This window comes from Balaenoptera physalus (assembly GCF_965194825.1).
Source record: "Balaenoptera physalus genome assembly, chromosome: 18".
NCBI classification, from domain to species: Eukaryota; Metazoa; Chordata; class Mammalia; order Artiodactyla; family Balaenopteridae; genus Balaenoptera; species Balaenoptera physalus.
The window spans coordinates 55,926,482-55,944,693 of record NC_138899.1 but is presented as its reverse complement, the minus strand read 5'-3'; the positions used below and the strand labels follow the sequence as shown (position 1 = coordinate 55,944,693).

The following is an 18,212-nucleotide window of genomic DNA, read 5'->3' as shown; positions in this document are numbered from 1 at the left end:
AGTGAAAGGAAATTATCATCAGAAATTGAGAGGAGTTCCTCGAATGGATGGGATTGGAAAGAACCAAGAAAATCACAGTCCAAATCCACCTAGTAGAAAACTACTGTCAAGTAAGAGTAGAATGAGGGAAACTATGAGCTCAGCTTCAGCAAATGCAATGAGCAGGAAGAGAGTCCTGGCACGATTGTTAGAAACTAAATTGAGAACTGTCTTCAGACCAAGAGGGCTAGTTACAACTCTCACTAACCTCTTGCCAAACAGCAAGTTTGGCTAAAAAACGCAGGAGGGGATGCAAATGATATGACTGACAAAGTGGGAATATAAATTGGTGCATCCGCAATGAAAAACAGTATGGAGGGTCCTTAAAAAAATGAAAATAGAACTACCATATGATCCAGCAGTTCTACTCCTGGGTATATTTGGGAAAAATGAAAACACTAATTTTCAAGGATATACGCCTCCCAATGTTCATAGCAGCAGTATTTATAATGGCCAAGATATGGAGGCAACCTGTGTCCATCAACAGACAAATGGATAAACATGTGATAAATATATATATATCACATATATCTATCACACACATATATATCATATCTTCACTTATATACATATATAAAAAACACATTATATATATAAAACACATAAAAAAAGATGAAATTTTGCCTTTTGCAGCAAAGTGGATGGACCTAGAGAATATTATGCTTAGGGAAATAAGGCAGACAGAGAAAGAAAAATACTGAATGATATCACTTATATGTGGAATCTAAAAAATAATACAAATGAATGTTTGTGAAAAACAGAAACAGAATCAAAGGTATAGAGAACTAACTAGTTACCAAAGTGAAGAGGGAACGTGGGGCAAATTAGGGGTATGGGATTAACGGATACAAACCACTTCATATAAAATAGATAAGCACCAAGGATATATTGCATAGCACAGGGAATTATAACCATTATCTTGTAATAACGTTTAATATTGTCTAAATAAAATATGGAGATCATTTATACCAAATAACCCCCCAAAAAACAAAACACAGGAGGGGAAATTACCCTGTGTGTTGGGGGGCTTCTCAGGTGACTGGAGGGCCTGGGGGTGAAATAACCAAGATGACCTCAAGAAAGTTCCAGAATCCATGAGATACAAAGGAGAGAGAAGAAAGAAAGACACTCTTCTCAGGAGGGGAATCACTGAAGTTCTTCACTGAGAGAGTAGAGTTCTCCTCACTTTGGAAGTTGGGGAGGGGTCCCCAGCCTGCCTGCGGCCCAAGCTTCCTTGTTTGGGTGTCCTCTTCACAAAGAACCTTTTCAGGGGAAAGGCCTTTTGGGGAAACCGATCAGACACAATTATAGAAGAAACACTTGCCAGCTACCCACAGTCATCTGAATATGAAGGGGCAACAAACAAGTATCAGGTATTTGTGCAAAACCAACAGCATGAAGAAGAAGTACCAAGATTAACAAGAACTGCTGATCTTGGAGGAAAAAGGGACAATTCAGGAAACAGAAGAGAAGTTAAAAAAAACACTGCGAGGGAAGTGCACTGGTTAAAACAATAACAAAAATAGGCTGCTCTGAAAAACAAGACCCAGAGAGCAAGAGATAATCCTAGAAAGTGAAAAATATGAAATGGAACATCAACTATGCCTCAATAAAAAATGAAATGGAAAATACAGTGAAGGGACTGAGCAATAGAATAGGCCAAATTAGTGATCTGGAAGATAAGACTCAGGAAATCTACCAGAACTTAGAGCAAAAATACACAGAGATGGAAATACAAAGAAGAGTTAAGGGACAAAAAAGATCAATCCAGGAAGGCCCCAAACATCAACTGAACAGGAATTCCAGAGTCAGAGAACAGAGACATAGGAAAGAAGGAAATAATGAAGGAAATATTTCTCCAAGGTAAAAAGAGACAATCATCTATTTTTGTACAGAAAATATTAAAAGCAATAATGGCTAGTAATAGAATAGTGGATGATCTTATTCTCTTTTGCCCCTTATTTAGATTTCCCCAAACTTCAACAATAAATATCTATTTGATTTAAAAACATATCTAACTTTTAAATTAGAATATAAATAAAACACAGACACACTTGACATAGAAAAATAAAAGGACATGGCTTCCCTGGTGGTGCAGTGGTTGAGAATCTGCCTGCCAATGCAGGGGACACAGGTTCGAGCCCTGGTCTGGGAAGATCCCACGTGCCATGGAGCAACTAGGCCCGTGACCACAATAACTGAGCCTGCGCGTCTGGAGCCTGTGCTCCGCAACAAGAGAGGCCACGACAGTGAGAGGCCCGCGCACCGCGATGAAGAGTGGCCCCCACTTGCCGCAACTAGAGAAAGCCCTCGCACAGAAACGAAGACCTAACACAGCCATAAAATAAAAATAAATACATAAAATAAGTAAGCAAATATGGTTAAGAAAAATATATTTAAAAAAAAATGCTCCCAGATCGGTGGTATTCCAAACACAGAACTAAATACTCTCTGGAGAGGTAGACCTTCAACCCAGGCCTATAGCATTCCCACAGATAAAGTTAAAAAATAAATAAATAAATAAATAAAAGGACATAGGAAGTCTTTATACTTTTCATTCACAACTTTTCACCTAAGTCTTTAAATAGGGAGGGGTGACTTCAGTACATGTCCTAGTGAGCTTTTATCTGGAAACAAACAAACAAACAAGCAAAAACTCCATCTGTTTTAAAGATGTCACTAAAAGCCATTAAAACTAATGTAAAAAAAAAAAAAAAATCCACACTAGAAAATCCTGGCAAAATGAACAGAATCTAAGGATAAAAAAAAAATCTGAAAACCTTCCAGAGAGAAAAGAAATTTTATCTACTATAATGGACAATGGTAGGTATAGTTTTTCCTTTCTCGTTTGCTTTTCCTTCTCCTTTTTCCCAGTAAGAGCAGCTTCCTTCCTTCCTTCCTTCCCTCCCTCCCTCCCTCTCTCTCTCTCCTCCTTCCTTCCTTTCTTCCTTCCTTCCTTCCTTCCTTCCTTCCTTCCTTCCTTCCTTCCTTTCTTTCTTTCTTTCTTTCTTTCTTTCTTTCTTTCTTTCTTTCTTTCTTTCTTTCTTTCTTTCTTTCTTTCTTTCTTTCTTCCTTTCTTTCTTTTTCTCTATCTTTCTTTCTTTTTCTCTATCTTTCTTTTTCTCTATCTTTCTCTCTTTCTTTTTGGAGAATCTTTTCTCTCTCCACTCCATTCAGGGACTACAATTTACAGGATCACCCAGCCAAACCCAGGCCACAGGGAGAGGCCCGGGACCCAGGGACCCAGACCTGATCCATTAGAGAATCCTATTCCCTGGCTAGTGTGATTAGTTCAGGATGGCAGGTGACTCAAAAGGCTAACTCAGAGTCCCCTCCAGGCTTTCTGCATGTGTTAATGGAGAATGGATCCCTTTCTTATGGGTTCTGTGGCCGCAGGGATGTTAGCTGCAGCTGTGTGTAGCTACCTTTCTTGCACAGAGGAAGCTTGTCTGAGCCCAAGTATGAGCCCAATTTATAGAAAGAAACACAGACAAAAGGAGCCACAAGACATTGGAAAGAACCCTGATGACACCATTTGGACCATTGGATTCAGTCATGCCTGAGGCCAGCTCCACCTCTGGACTTCCCAGGTTTGAGTCTCTCAATTCCCTACTTGGCTAAAGCTAGTTTGAGTTCAGTTTCTGTAATATGCACCTGCAAAAGGAATGAAAATCAGAATGGCATCTGACTTCTTACTAGTTACACAGATGCTAGAAGATAAGGCAGAAGAATGTTCAAAGTTCTGAGGGAAAATAATTTTTTTCAGGAGTTTTAAAAATTTATTTTAATTTTAATTTTTAATACAATTTTTAATGAGCAAAAATTAACTTTGAACCTAGAATCTTACCTTCATTCAAACTAGCACTCCTGTGTGAGGACAAAATAAAGAGATATTTAGGACGGGTAATGACTTAGAAAGTTTTCTGTTCACAGAGCTTCTCTGAAAGAATTCCTCAGGGAGGTATTATAGCAAAAAGATAAAATGGTTTCAAGGAGCAGGAAGGTGGAATATGGAAGAGGGTTGCACAAAGTCAATAGTAAAACTGATAATTAATCTGAATATATACTGATGCATAATACAAAAATATCCACAATAGCCTGGAACCAAAAGTCTGAATAACTGCTGCTGTTAGGTTACTAAGATTCTTCCATTGTTAGGAAGAAGCTACAGATACTAAATCTAGGCATTGATAGAAAAATTTAATGATTTGTCAAAATTTAACGTCAACCACTAGAAAAACAGAAATAAGAAGTGTAATTTCCAGATCATTAAAGAGGAAAAAAAATCCCAATCTGTTAAAAGGCCAGTGTGGGGAAAAAAATTAACAAGACACATGGGAAGAGAAAGCAGAAAACAGGCCAACAGGAATAAATCCAAACAGAAGAGGGACGACAATGCTCGTGTGAGCTGGTTAAAGTCTGGAATGTGAGCACCAGGAAGGTAGGGATCATCGTTGGTTCTGTCCAATGCCTCATCTCTTAATAAATATCTGTTAAATGAATGAATGGATCCATATTCTAAGATTAGTTTTTCAAAATCCTGTTTAAAAACTAGATCTAAATTGAACAATCTACACACACCACATGCACACCCACTAAGGCTGAAAATAAAGGGATGGGAAAATATTTCCTAGGAAAAGGCTGACACAAAGGGCAAGTATGGTAATATTAGTATCAGATAAAAAATTTCAAGGTCAAATGAACTAAAGTGAATCAAGAGCAATATTTTATATGACCTTCTAGCTGGGAAGTGCAAGTAAATCAACTGAACCGATAAGGGCAGTCAGTATGGAGACAAGATGCAAAATTAACCTGCACAAATTAATAGCTTTTTTATATGCTTGCAATAATAACCAATTAGAAAACTAAAAAGATAAAAGATCCAAATCACATCCACAGAAGCAACAAACCCCAGAATACACCAAGAATACTGATATGATAAACCTAACCAGAAATGGGCAAGACTGGAATGAAAAAAGAACTACAAAATGAAACTGAGAACATTATAAAACAAAACAAAACAAAACAAATCCTAAATGAAAGGAGAGACACTTCCTAGGTGGAATAAGTCAGCATTGTAAAGCTGAGAGTTCTCCCCCAGTCAGCCTACAAAGTCAGTACAATCCAAATAGAATTCCCAGGATTTGGCAAACTTATTCCAAAATTAATATGGGAGGAAAGAAGCATGAGAACACTTTAAGCATGGGAAACACTTGAAGAAGTAAAAGAGGAATGGCTTGCCCTACCAGATATGAAAATATGCTTCCAAAGTTTAATAATTGAAGCAGTGTGGTGTTGGTGCAAAAACTGACAAATACATTAGTAATACAGGATACGGGATCTGGGAACAGAAGAATCAATTTATGGGATATTATGATAAAAATGACATTTCAGTTAGTGGGGAAATGATGTTCAAAAAATGTTGAGATAATTACCTATTCATTTTGGAAAAGAAAGTTAGATTTCAATCTTATACCATCACAAAAGTAAATTAGTGATGTATTAAAAAGCTAATCATAAAATCTAAATATAAATCATCGAAAGAAAATATAGGATAATTTTTTTTGTTCATGTTGAAATGGAGAAGGCCTTCTTATATAAGACACAGACCAACAAATCAGAAAAGAAAACATTGCTGGATCTGACTACATTAAAAAAAACTTCTCTATGGGAGGAAAAGTTTTCAAGATAAAAATACATAAAAGATTAATGTACATAATACTTAACTCATAAGTCAACAGAAAACTCCACAGAAAAATGAGGAAGGAATATGAATAGGCAATTCACAATAGAAGAAATATAAAAGGTCACTATGCATGTGAAAAATACTCAACATTATTAAGGAAAGGAAATTGCAAATTAAAATAAGAATGCAATATCATTTTTTACCCATAATAAGATTGACAAAAATTTTAAAAAGTGAAAACCTTTCAATAATGACACATAGAAAGTTTGGCTGCAAGTAATAGTAGAAAGACATGACTTCAACCGCCTTGAGGAATTAGTGAATTTGTGATCTATCATAACCAAAAGTCTAGAGGGACAGCCGGTTCCAGGTGTGGAAACTTCAGTGGTTTGTAGTAACATCAGGAACCTAGGTTCCTTCTTTTGCTCTGCGAAACTTTTCTTAAGATTTTCCTGTTAGTGGCAAGAGAGTTGAGGCAATTCCGGGTACCACATCCAGTCCTGATCAGTTTCAGAGGAAGAGGGAATCTTCTTTTTGTGACCCTTTTAGGAACGAGGAAATCTTTCCAGGAGTTTCCTCAGGCAGATTTCTCTTTGTGTTTCATTAGCCCAGAACTGGGTCCCCTGCTCAGCACTAAATCCATCTCTGGGAGGGACTTGCTTGGGTTTATCCTTATCATCTGAGAAGTCGATCACCATGACTTTTCTAAGGAAGGTGTGGGAAACTGGTACTCTCATGTTGATGGGAGAGTGAATTGGTACAGCTTATTGGTATTTTTCAAAACATAAAATTGGCACGTCTTTTCAATCATCACTCCGAGGCATCTATGCTAACAGAATTAATGGTGCCTTGCATGAGGGACATTTATGAGAGACATTTATGGTGGACATTTATAAATATTTATATTTATTTATGAGGATAACTATTTATATTTATGCTGAAACGATGCTTATCTTAAAAATTCTATATCCTTTGAATATCCCATCAGTAGTGGAATAATATATTCACACAATGCAATACATAGCAGTAGTTTCAAAAAATCCCTAAGACATAAGAGAGCAAAAACGGGAGCAAAAATGGGAGCAGAAAAAGAGAGCAAAATTTTTTAAAAATTAAAAAAATTTTTATTGTGGTTACGGTACGTTGACTTGCCCTGTTGTAGGCTGGTCTGCTTCTTTCAGTCAGTCCCTGCTCTCAAAGGGAGCATAAATTAAAAAAAATGAAGTTACGAAACTGCTACATTTATGTTAAAAACACACATACCAACTACAACTATTTGCATACAAATGCATAGAAAAGAAACTCAAAGGATACCTGAGGAGTATGTAGATTATTCTTTCTCTTTTTTCTGACTTTTTTTCCCCTTACATTCTGTGCTGCTGAAGTGAGCACTGCTTCTTTCTTTTTTTTTAATTTCAAGTATATTGAGATATAATTTCATACCATAAATTGCACCTACTTTGAGTGTATGGTCAGATGAGTTTTGACAAATATGTACATGTGTATAATCATCACCACAGTCAAGATACAGAACATCACCCCTAAAAGTTACTTTGAGCCTCTTCCCAGTCAATCCCTCCCACCAATGGCCAGCAACTATTCTCTGCTTTCTATCACTGTAGATCAAATTATCTTTTCTAGATCTTCATGGAAATAGAACACACAGTATGGACTCTTGGTTCTGCATAAAGATTTTGAGATTCATCAGTGTTGTTGAATGTATCAGTTAGTTCACTCTTTTTTTTTTTACTAATAATTCCATTGTTTGGATATACTATGACTTGTTTATCCATTCACCTTCTGGTAGGTATTTGGATTGTTTCAGGTTTTTGACTATTATGAATAAAGCTGCTATGAACACTCAGGTACTAATCTTTGTGTGCATGTATGTTTTTATTTATCTTGGTATCTCTCTCTCTCTCTCTCTTTTAGAGAGGGAGTAAAATTACTTCCAGAAGCCCCCCAGCAGACTTTCACTTATGTACCATTGGCTACTCCTGGTTCACCTTCACACACCCTATCCAATTATTAGAAAGAGGAATGGTGTCACCTTGAATAAATCAGTTCACATCTTTTGAAGCTGGGGGCTGAGGTCCTTCCTGGAGCAAATTGCCTCCCCAAATGAAATTGGGGTCCTACAAACACAGGGAAAAGGGAGGGATGGCTCTTGGGTAGGAAGTCAACCGCGTCTGCCTCTGTACTTCATCCATGTGTATTTTTACTATTGAATACGGTAGTAGCATTACTTGTATATCACAGTAAGAGCCTTTCCTCAACATAAAGGTGCTTAAGCAGATCTGTTGCTGACAGATATTCAAAATAGTCCTAGAAATAAGCCAAGAAGAGAAAAACATATAAAAAACCTTGACAGATAGGAAGAGAATTGCTCTGGGGGATAAGATATGGGGGCACGAGTGTTGTATGCAGAGATTTTTACCAACTGGCTGCCAGATGTGGGCCTGCCCTGGGCTGAGGCACAACTGGTCTGCCCTACAGTAAATCAGATGTAGGAGGCAAGGACCATCTGGCACATAAACTTGGCAGAGCCTGGAAAGATAAGTTAACTCGCGCGTGTGAAGTTATTATTATTATGGATTCACATGAACGGAGCCCTGACACCTGCAGCCGGGTGAGCTGCCTCTTTCCCCTCAGGGACTCCTCTTCTGCTGCCACCACAAGGCAGCCAAGGAGGGGTCCCCTGGCCCCTCAGCACTGCTCTTCCGGTCAGGGCTGGCCGTGCTTTAGCTCCCGAGATGCTAAAGGAGCTCTGGCCCTTTAAGCAGCCCTCACTTGGCACTTCTTCCCTTTCTCAGCCCTCCCTCCCTTGTTATCTCTTCCTAAGAGTTTGTCTCCCTTACTTGCCAAGCTTCTCAAATGCAGGGACCAGATCTCATTGATTTTGTTCCCCATTCCTGCTCCTAGCATCCTACCTTGAACAAAGTAGATGCTCAACAGGTCTTGAAAATGTCCTTGGCACAGGTTAGGACAAGAGGGAAGTATTGTGACAGTAACATTTCCACCTTCCACTATTTGCACCCCTTTCCAGAAACTTGTTGATTGGTAACGTCTGAGAAGGACCCCAGCGAATTCTTCTTTAGTGCACATTTCAATTTGTAAGCTTGGCCCTGAAACATCTTGTTTGCCCTAATTCTCTGATATCCGCTACTAAGAATCATAACCGGAGTTGCAAGGCACCTTGGAGGTAAGCATTTTACAGACAGAAGCCCAGAGCTGAAGGTCTTGCTCAGGCCATATTGCTAGTTGGTGACAGAACAGAATGGTTACTTATAACCCATCTTATTCCTGCAAAGGACTTAAAAGAGTTTTCAAGGATAACTAAAATACAAGATAGCAAGATGACAATGAGGAAAAAAAGAAGAAAGTAAATGACTTAAAAAGGAGTTGAGAGTGAGGTCCAAAAAGAAACATATAACAAGAAGATAACAAACTTGGCTTTTAAACATCTGTAAGTCAAAACAGAATGGAGATCTGGTCAGACACAAAATCCACAATGTGTGTGAAAGAAAAATAGCCCAGTAGCCCAGAGAAGTCCAATTCCTGTTGGTGCCAGTACCTGACAGGCATCACCCATAAAAAGAGCTCTGTCTGTTGTAACAAACGTCCTCAACACCATTCCAAAGGTACACAGAAAAGTCTTCTCCGAGTGAGGGGCCGGTGGCTGATGGCAACACAGAGAAACATCCTGAAAAAAGCACTTCACGGTGGATGTGGGGAAGACTGAAAATCAAAGCCCAGATCTGTAGTGGAGGAAAAAAGCTTGCTAAATTGAGATGTGAAAGAATTTAATTCAGAGTTCTGTGACATCAGGAGTACAATAATAATTACTGTTCTTAATTATGACCCAGAGGCACTGTAGACCCTAAAGTATTTTCGGAATCATCTAAGAGAAGCTCTTTTAAAAAAGGTTCAATCTGGTTTCATGTTAATTTAGCACTTAATTAGGTACTGTCATCTGTTCTAGCTATTATTTCATATATTTGTTTTATCCCTTTAATTAGATTGACATTTTTTTGAGGGTCGGGGTGCATGTATAGGGAAAGTACCATTTTACTTAACAAATGCAATATGAATCCTTTAGATTGATTATGGAGGGGAAAATCTCTCCATAAGGAAGGACAGCTGGACTTCTCAGTTGATTCTTCTGAGCTCTGTGAATCTATATGTTTCCTACCACAAGAATGGGAGGGGGTACTGCTTTCTCTATTAATACCATTCCTTTATTCCAGTCCCCTAATATCCTATAGCACATTTGAAACTTATCTGGAATATTAAATAAGACCTTATAAAAGGCTTGGGGAAAACAATTATAGTTAGTAACCTGAAACTATAGAATCTAATTTACAACCGTTACCAACATCAACACCAACAGTATAATATAGGGATTGGGAATCCCAGCCCTACCACTTACTACTTGGGCAGGTTACTTAACATCTCTGTTCCTCATTTTCCTCATCTGTAAAAAGATAATAGTGGTACTTATCTCATAGAGGTGTGTGAGGATTAAACAAACACTTATAACAGTGTCTGTACATAATAAATACGTACAGACTATTAATATTATAACTGAGCACTATTTATAAGTCAGACATTTTATATATATATATACTCAATCTTCATGTAATGCCCTAATCCAGTGATTAGCAAATTTTTTGGTCTCAAGACCTCTTTACACTCTTAAAATTTATTTAGGACCCCAAAGACCTTTTTTTTTTTTTTTTTTTTAAGGTATTTCCACTATTCTTTTTTTTTTTTTTAATTAATTAATTTATTTTATTTATTTTTGGCTGTGTTGGGTCTTCATTTCTGTGCGAGGGCTTTCTCTAGTTGGGGCGAGCAGGGGCCACTCTTCATCACGGTGCCCGGGCCTCTCATTGTCGCGGCCTCTCTTTGTTGCGGGGCACAGGCTCCAGACGCACAGGCTCAGTAGTTGTGGCTCATGGGCCTAGTTGCTCCGTGGCATGTGGGATCTTCCCAGACCAGGGCTCGAACCCATGTCCCCTGCATTGGCAGGCAGATTCTCAACCACTGTGCCACCAGGGAAGACCCCAAAGACCTTTTTTTAATGTAGGTATGTCTACATGAATGATGTATCTATGAAAAATTAAACCTGAGAAAATTTTAAACTGGTAACTTAAAATAACAATAATAAACCAAAAACATATTAACAAAATAACATAATTATTATAAAAATATATTTTAAAAACAAAAAATTATGGGAAAGGGGCATTGTTTTGCATTTCTGCAAATGTCTTTAATGTCTGGCTTAAAAGAAGATAATTAAATTTTCATAATTGTTTCTGTATTCATACTGTTGGAAAGTATTGTTTTGGTTCAAGTATTCAATATGTGAAGAAAATCTGTCATCACACAGATATGTAGCTGAAAAAAGAAAGAGTATTTTAGTAGCCTTTTTTATAGTAGTGGTCCTCTTTGATACTATACCAAAATTCTACGAGTGATAGTTTCCTAAAGGCTTGTTGCAATCTGGAATCTGAAACCATACCAATGAAATTTTCATTATCTGTTATTACATTAAAATTCATTGGTTTGTCTTGCACTTTGAATGAATCATTTACCCATGCATGCCTTTTTAACATCATGCCTTGATCACATGAAAAATGTCACTGAGTTACATAGATCACCTAAATTTGGAACATTCACATTTGTTAATATCACAACCAATCTCATTTAAAAAGTCTTTAAGTACTGGAGAGCTGTTAAGCTCACAGGTTTTCCAAAATTCTAATTTTCCCTTGAAAGTTTAAATTTTATTATTGGAACAAGCACTATCTGTTGTCTCCCTCAAAGTGGTAGACTCACTTTGTTCATACCCAAGCCCAAATAACCGTAGTTTGTCTGCCAGTCATTCCTTCCAGTTGAAATGGTGTTCCATGAAAAAAGAGCTGGTTCAGCTTGCAACTCATTCACATCAGTGCTTTTCCTTGAGACAACCATTGTGCTTCTGTCTAAACACAGGTGTTCTGTATGTACTTCCCATTTTGTCACATAGCATACTAAAAAAATACTATATACAGTTGAGGTTTAATAAAATTAATAATTATTACTGCTACATGAAGGTCATTCTTGAGGATATTCTTTCTGCAAGTGCAAGGAATACAATGGTTAGTGGTTTGGTGCCCCTGCCTTGATTCATGCTAAGGCAACCGTAGTTTCACCTAGCTTTTCTTTTGCGTTATCAGAGGAAATGTCAACACAGTGAAAAAAAAGGCAGGTAACATCTTAGAATTATTATGAAAATAGATTTTCTCTTGTAGACCTTCTAAAAGATTCTAGGGGACCCCTAGATCTCTTCCCTACATGTTTTGTATTTGAAAGGGTGGGGTTCTTCAAAATAAAACGAGACCAAGCCTACTCGCAGTGGTGTGGCCATACTAGACTGGGTGTGAATATTGTAAAGCTATCATTCATAAAGAAGTGTCTACATCCAGTCTTGGGAAGATGGCCTAGCCTATGTTGTCAGAGCTCTTAGTGGCCCCACAGATCCTGGCCTAGTCCCAAGCCCACTGTAACATGAACACTGCCCTGTAAGGGTGGTCCTCTCCCCTCTATACGGCTGGCTGTGAGTGATGTCGCTGAGTCTGAGTTGGTCCATGGAGGAGAGGTGGGCTGCTAGAGGCATTATCCATGCATCTCTGACCCTCATGTGCTTCTCTCTGACCAGGGAATCCATACGCTCATATCTTTAGGTCTGTGACTATAGTCACTACTCATATGCTGATCTTTATCCTGCCCAGAGCAGTATTCAGTTGAGGATAAGAAGTACAGGTTGGGGATGGTGGCAATGGTAATATTGTGGGAGAAAGACACACAGAAGCCCTGGGAAAGCTAATAAATAGAGTGATTCTTCAAAGCCATACTTTTTTGTTGTAGTTGAAAGAATAAAAAAAACAAACACGCATGTGCCTTACCAACCAGAATTGACAGATGTTAATCCTTTGCCATATTCATTGTAGATCTATTTAAATAAAAGAAATAAAACATTACAAACAAGATTTAAGTCCCCCTAAGCCTATATCCTTTAAATATTCATTTCACATTTATTTTGAAGGATGGCAGTGAGGAAAGGGCAGGGAAGGACAATTACCCTCTCTTCCTCCCAGCAGTTCATCTCTCCCCAACCTTGCCTGCCCCATTCAGCAAACAAAAAGCAACACAGTTAATGCATAAATGCGCCTTAGAAGGCAGTTTCGCAGCTGATCTCCCCCCATCCCACCCCAAAACCCCCCATCCCAATATGCTAACCACATGCTGACTCTTTTTTTAAAAAAATACTACTAATCTAATGTAAATATATTTTTTTAAAATATAAATTTATTTATTTATTTTTGGTTGCGTTGGGTCTTCGTTGCTGTGTGCAGTCTTCTCATTGCAGTGGTTTCTCTTGTTGCGGAACACAGGCTCTAGGCGTGTGGGCTTCAGTAGTTGTGGCACACGGGCTCAGTAGTTGTGGCGCATGGGCTTAGTTGCTCCGGGACATGTGGGATCTTCCCGGACCAGGGCTTGAACCTGTGTCTGCCACATTGGCAGGCGGATTCTTAACCGCTGAGCCACCAGGGAAGTCCCATGCTGACTCTTTTTGAGAGGGGTTCTGGAAACTATAATTTTCCAGATCTAGTTTCATTTCATGGGGATTTTGTTGCTCCTTATAAACTTGTTATCTGTGGACTGCCCAGGCCTGTTCATTCCTCCTTGTCCGGCTGGAGTTATGGGACCCTAGCAATGCCCACACAGATGACTTGGTCAAGCAAATTGGCAGTTGTTTGGATCTATAGTCAGGAGTAAGAAAGAGCACAAACAAGCCAGTCTTGCTCTTTTTTTCTTCCCAATCTCTCCAGCTACAGTAAATCAGATTGCCTGACAAATTTTTTTGTGTGATGCATCTGAATCTAATGCCCTCAGCCTAGAAATTTCCGTTATATCACTCAGCGTATGGCAAGAGCAATACGCTTCTCTGATTAGTGAAGCTGAAGAGCAGAAATGAATCACCGCGCCTTTGTATTCTAGAACATGGGTCTGGGATGAGTGAATGCAGGAGGTCGGCCAAAACACAACCCCAGGGACTCAATTCTTAAATGATTTAAAATCAACATAAGCCTGGAGACTTTTCTTGAAAAAATATCCCCATTTAATAGGCAATAAGGAGAGTGGTAAGGTGGTAGGGCTAAGGAAAACGCTGGGAAGACACCTGCTTCTGATGATCTTTTGCTCAGTTTCCCTCCCTGTAAGATGGAGCCACTCATCATGATCTGCTCTCAGGGGGCTGTCACTGTGAGCAGCATATTTTAGAAAATGGCTTAGAAAATACCTTACAACAAGTTAAAGGCAACTTCACAGGGGCAAGCCTTGGGCTTTATACCATACAAGGAGAAAATAACAGACCTAGTCTCCCAGATCAGCTAAGCTTCCAACCAGGAAAGCAGGAATTACTGTGGCTCTTCTCATAAAATGGGAAGGAATGTAGGGGCTCTTATAAGCCAACTGGAATAAAAGCTAGCGTGCTCAACTTTCTATCATTTGAAGATCAGGTAGAGCAGGAGAGAATGCTAAGAACATCTGGAGAGTGGGAGAAAGGGCATAACGAGGAATTTGCATAAACTAATAACAAATAGGCTTAGAAGGACGCTTAAAGGTTACCTCATCTAATCCCCAAATCAGATCCCCTACCCGCTCATTCCATCAGCTGATTGTCATGTCCTTGCATGAAAGTTTCCAGTGACAAGGATTTACTGCTTCTTGAAGTAGCCCTTCTTAGTTTTGAGTATCTTGCATCATTACAGATTGTTTACCAAATTTCCTTCGTGAAGCATTATTGCAATGAGTCTCCTTATCTCCTAAACCATCCTCTTTGGACATGCCCATTGGTCTGGGTCCCCGATGAGGTGTGTCACTCAGTGCTCCAGAGAGAGCCTAACCATCTGTGAGCAGCCTTGAACTGCTATCAGCTGCCTTCTTCAATTCCCCTTTTGCCCCACCGCTCACCTCCCCACCTGTGTGCTGTGAGGGGGGAGGGTGGGAGGAGGGAGGCAGGGAACGTGGTGTTGATGATGGCTTGGTAGATGAGACATGGCCTTGCTTTTTTAGCTTTAACCTCCACACTAACCATTTTACCTTCTCTCTAAAGGGGTTGTATGCCTGCTTTTTGTGTTTGTGACAATTGTAGAGTTGAACATTCTGCAGACGCTGGTTGACAATTATATTCTACAGCTGAAATTCTCCTGGGTGAAACCTGACAGTCACAGCAGGTCAGAAGGTATGTCTTGGCTCAACACTGCATAGTTTCTATAGTGCAGTGGTTCTGCAGGGTGGTCCTTGGGCCAGCGGCCTTAGAACTTATTAGAAAAGGGAACGTGTTAGAAATGCAAACTATAGGACCTCACCCCAATCCTGTTGTATCAGATACTTCTGGGCTGCAGCCCAACACTCTGCTTTAACAAACCCTCCGTGTGGTTCTGATTTGAAATCGACAAATAGAGGGGATACTATTGGCGCGTCACCCACATGCACCTATATAGCCTGTGCACTCATTCCTAGCTACCATACTGGCTGCCAAAGGCTTGTGATGGGTCCCTTCTTGCGAGAATTGCCCTCAGCCTACCAGGAGCCTCCTTGCCACGGGAGGTGGTGCAATGTACCCCCTTTCTTAACCAGAAACCAATGACTGACATAGGGTAGGAAAGCCTGGCCCATTGCCTCCAGAGAGGACCACTTTGTGCTCCAAAGCTCAGGTGGGACCAGGCTGAAACTGAGACCATGACTGTGTTGAGCTTTCATTCTCTGAGGTCTCCTGCTGGCTTCTCTCCTCTTCTGAGAGCAATTTCTCAATAAATGATTTTCAAAAGACACTGATAAAAGAAATCACAGATAACGCAAACAGATGGAGAGATATACCATGTTCTTGGATTGGAAGAATCAATATTGTGAAAATGACTATACTACCCAAAGCAATCTACAGATTCAGTGCAATCCCTATCAAATTACCAATAGCATTTTTTACAGAGCTAGAACAAAAAATCTTAAAATTTGTATGGAGACACAAAAGACCCCAAATAGCCAAAGCAATCTTGAGGGAAATAATCAGAGCTGGAGGAATCAGGCTCCCTGACTTCAGACTATACTACAAAGATACAGTCATCAAGACAATATGGTACTGGCACAAAAACAGAAATATAGACCAATGGAAGAGGATAGAAAGCCCAGAGATAAGCCCACGCACCTATGGTCAACTAATCTATGACAAGGGAGGCAAGAATATACAATGGAGAAAAGACAGTCTCTTCAATAAGTGGTGCTGGGAAAACTGGACAGCTCCATGTAAAAGAATGAAATTAGAACATTCCCTAACACCATACACAAAAATAAACTCAAAATGGATTAAAGACCTAAATGTAACACCAGACACTATAAAACTCTTAGAGGAAAACATAGGAAGAACACTCTTTGACATAAATCACAGCAAGATCTTTTTTGACCCACTTCCTAGAGTAATGCAAATAAAAACAAAAATAAACAAATGGGACCTAATGAAACTTAAAAGCTTTTGCACAGCAAAGGAAACTACAAACAGGACAAAAAGACAACCCTCAGAATGGGAGAAAATATTTGCAAATGAATCAACGGACAAAGGATTAATCTCCAAAATATAAAAACAGCTCATGCAGCTCAATATTAAAAAAGCAAACAACCTAACCAAAAAATGGGCAGAAGACCTAAATAGACATACAGATGGCCAAGAGGCACATGAAAAGCTGCTCAACATCACTAATTATTAGAGAAATGCAAATCAAAACTACAATGAGGTATCACCTCACACCGATTAGAGTGGGCATCATCAGAAAATCTACAAACAACAAATGCTGGAGAGGGTGTGGAGAAAAGGGAACCCTCTTTCACTGTTGGTGGGAATGTAAATTGATACAGTCACTATGGAGAACAGTATGCAGATTCTTTAAAAAACTAAAAATAGAATTACCATATGACCCAGCAATCCCACTACTGGGCATATACCCAGAGAAAACCATAATTCAAAAAAGAGGGCTTCCCTGGTGGCGCAGTGTTTGAGAATCTGCCTGCCAATGCAGGGGACACGGGTTCGAGCCCTGGTCTGGGAGGATCCCACATGCCGCGGAGCAACTAGGCCCGTGAGCCACAATTGCTGAGCCTGTGCGTCTGGAGCCTGTGCTCCGCAACAAGACAGGCCGCTACAGTGAGAGACCCGCACACCGCGATGAAGAGTGGCCCCCACTTGCCGCAACTAGAGAAAGCCCTCGCACAGAAACGAAAACCCAACACAGCCATAAATGAATGAATGAATAAATAAATAAATAAATAAAAATTAAAAAAAAAAAAGTAGTCAACCTTTTAAAAAAAAAAAAAAAAAGACACATGCACCCCAATGTTCATTGCAGCACTATTTACAATAGCCAGGTCATGGAAGCAACCTAAATGCCCATCGACAGATGAATGGATAAAGAAGATGTGGTACATATATACAATGGAATATTACTCAGACATAAATTGTAGAGATGTGGATGGACCTAGAGACTGTCATACAGAGTGAAGTAAGTCAGAAAGAGAAAAATAAGTATCGTATATTAATGCATATACGTGGAATCTAGAAAAATTGTACAGATGAACCAGTTTTCAAGGCAGAAATTGAGACGCAGATGTAGAGAACAAATGTATGGACACCAAGGGGGGAAAGCCAGGGGTGGGGGGCGGGTGGTGGTGGTGGGATGAATTGGGAGATTGGGATTGACATATATACACCAATATGTATAAAATAGATAACTAATAAAAACCTGCTGTATAAAAAATTAAATTAAATTAAATTACAAAAATAAAAGAATCCCTGACTCAGGCTGTGCTGCTCAGAAACTTAATCACCCAAGTGAGTTAAGACAATCACCCAAGTAAAGGGAAGAATTGAAGGATTTATGAAGATACTTAAGAGTCCCATATGGGTACCTAAAAATATCTAGATAATTAGTAGAATGTGATTTGTACTAGCTTTTGGGTGTAAACATAGCCTGGGAGATGTTCCACTACAAGCATAGGGAGGAAAGCCAGGGACAGAGTGGTCCAGGGACAGAGTGGTGACACTGAATTTCTTTAGCACAGGAAGATGGCTGACCCAGTGCTTAGCCTTCTTGCTGTACTTCATGAGTTTGTTCTCGCTCTCTAGTGAGGCTGGTGATGAAGGGCTTTTGTCAGATAAGCAGAATGAATCACAAAGAGGTTAAGTGATGACAGAAAGTCAGTTGCTGAATAAAATTGAGATTCCATTCCCACCCAGGTATCTACCACCACCAACAGCTCAGCCCTTCTGATGATCTAGTGACATTCATTAGGAGCAAATCCTCACCCCTCAACAGCTACTTTCCTAGAATTGATAGGGAGAAAATTTGGCAAACTAGACAGGCTCTATAAAATAAGAAATTAATATCCA

At 39.3% G+C, this 18,212-nt stretch overlaps 1 long non-coding RNA gene across 1 annotated transcript; it reads right to left on the bottom strand.

Moving 5' to 3' along the window:
• Window positions 1–3,136: 3,136 nt before the first annotated feature.
• Window positions 3,137–16,792, bottom strand: LOC309647947. The gene is made up of 2 exons (XR_014256405.1): window positions 10,800–16,792; window positions 3,137–10,447 (listed from the first exon to the last, which is right to left on the bottom strand). It is a non-coding gene; the product is annotated as an uncharacterized lncRNA (long non-coding RNA).
• Window positions 16,793–18,212: the final 1,420 nt, after the last annotated feature.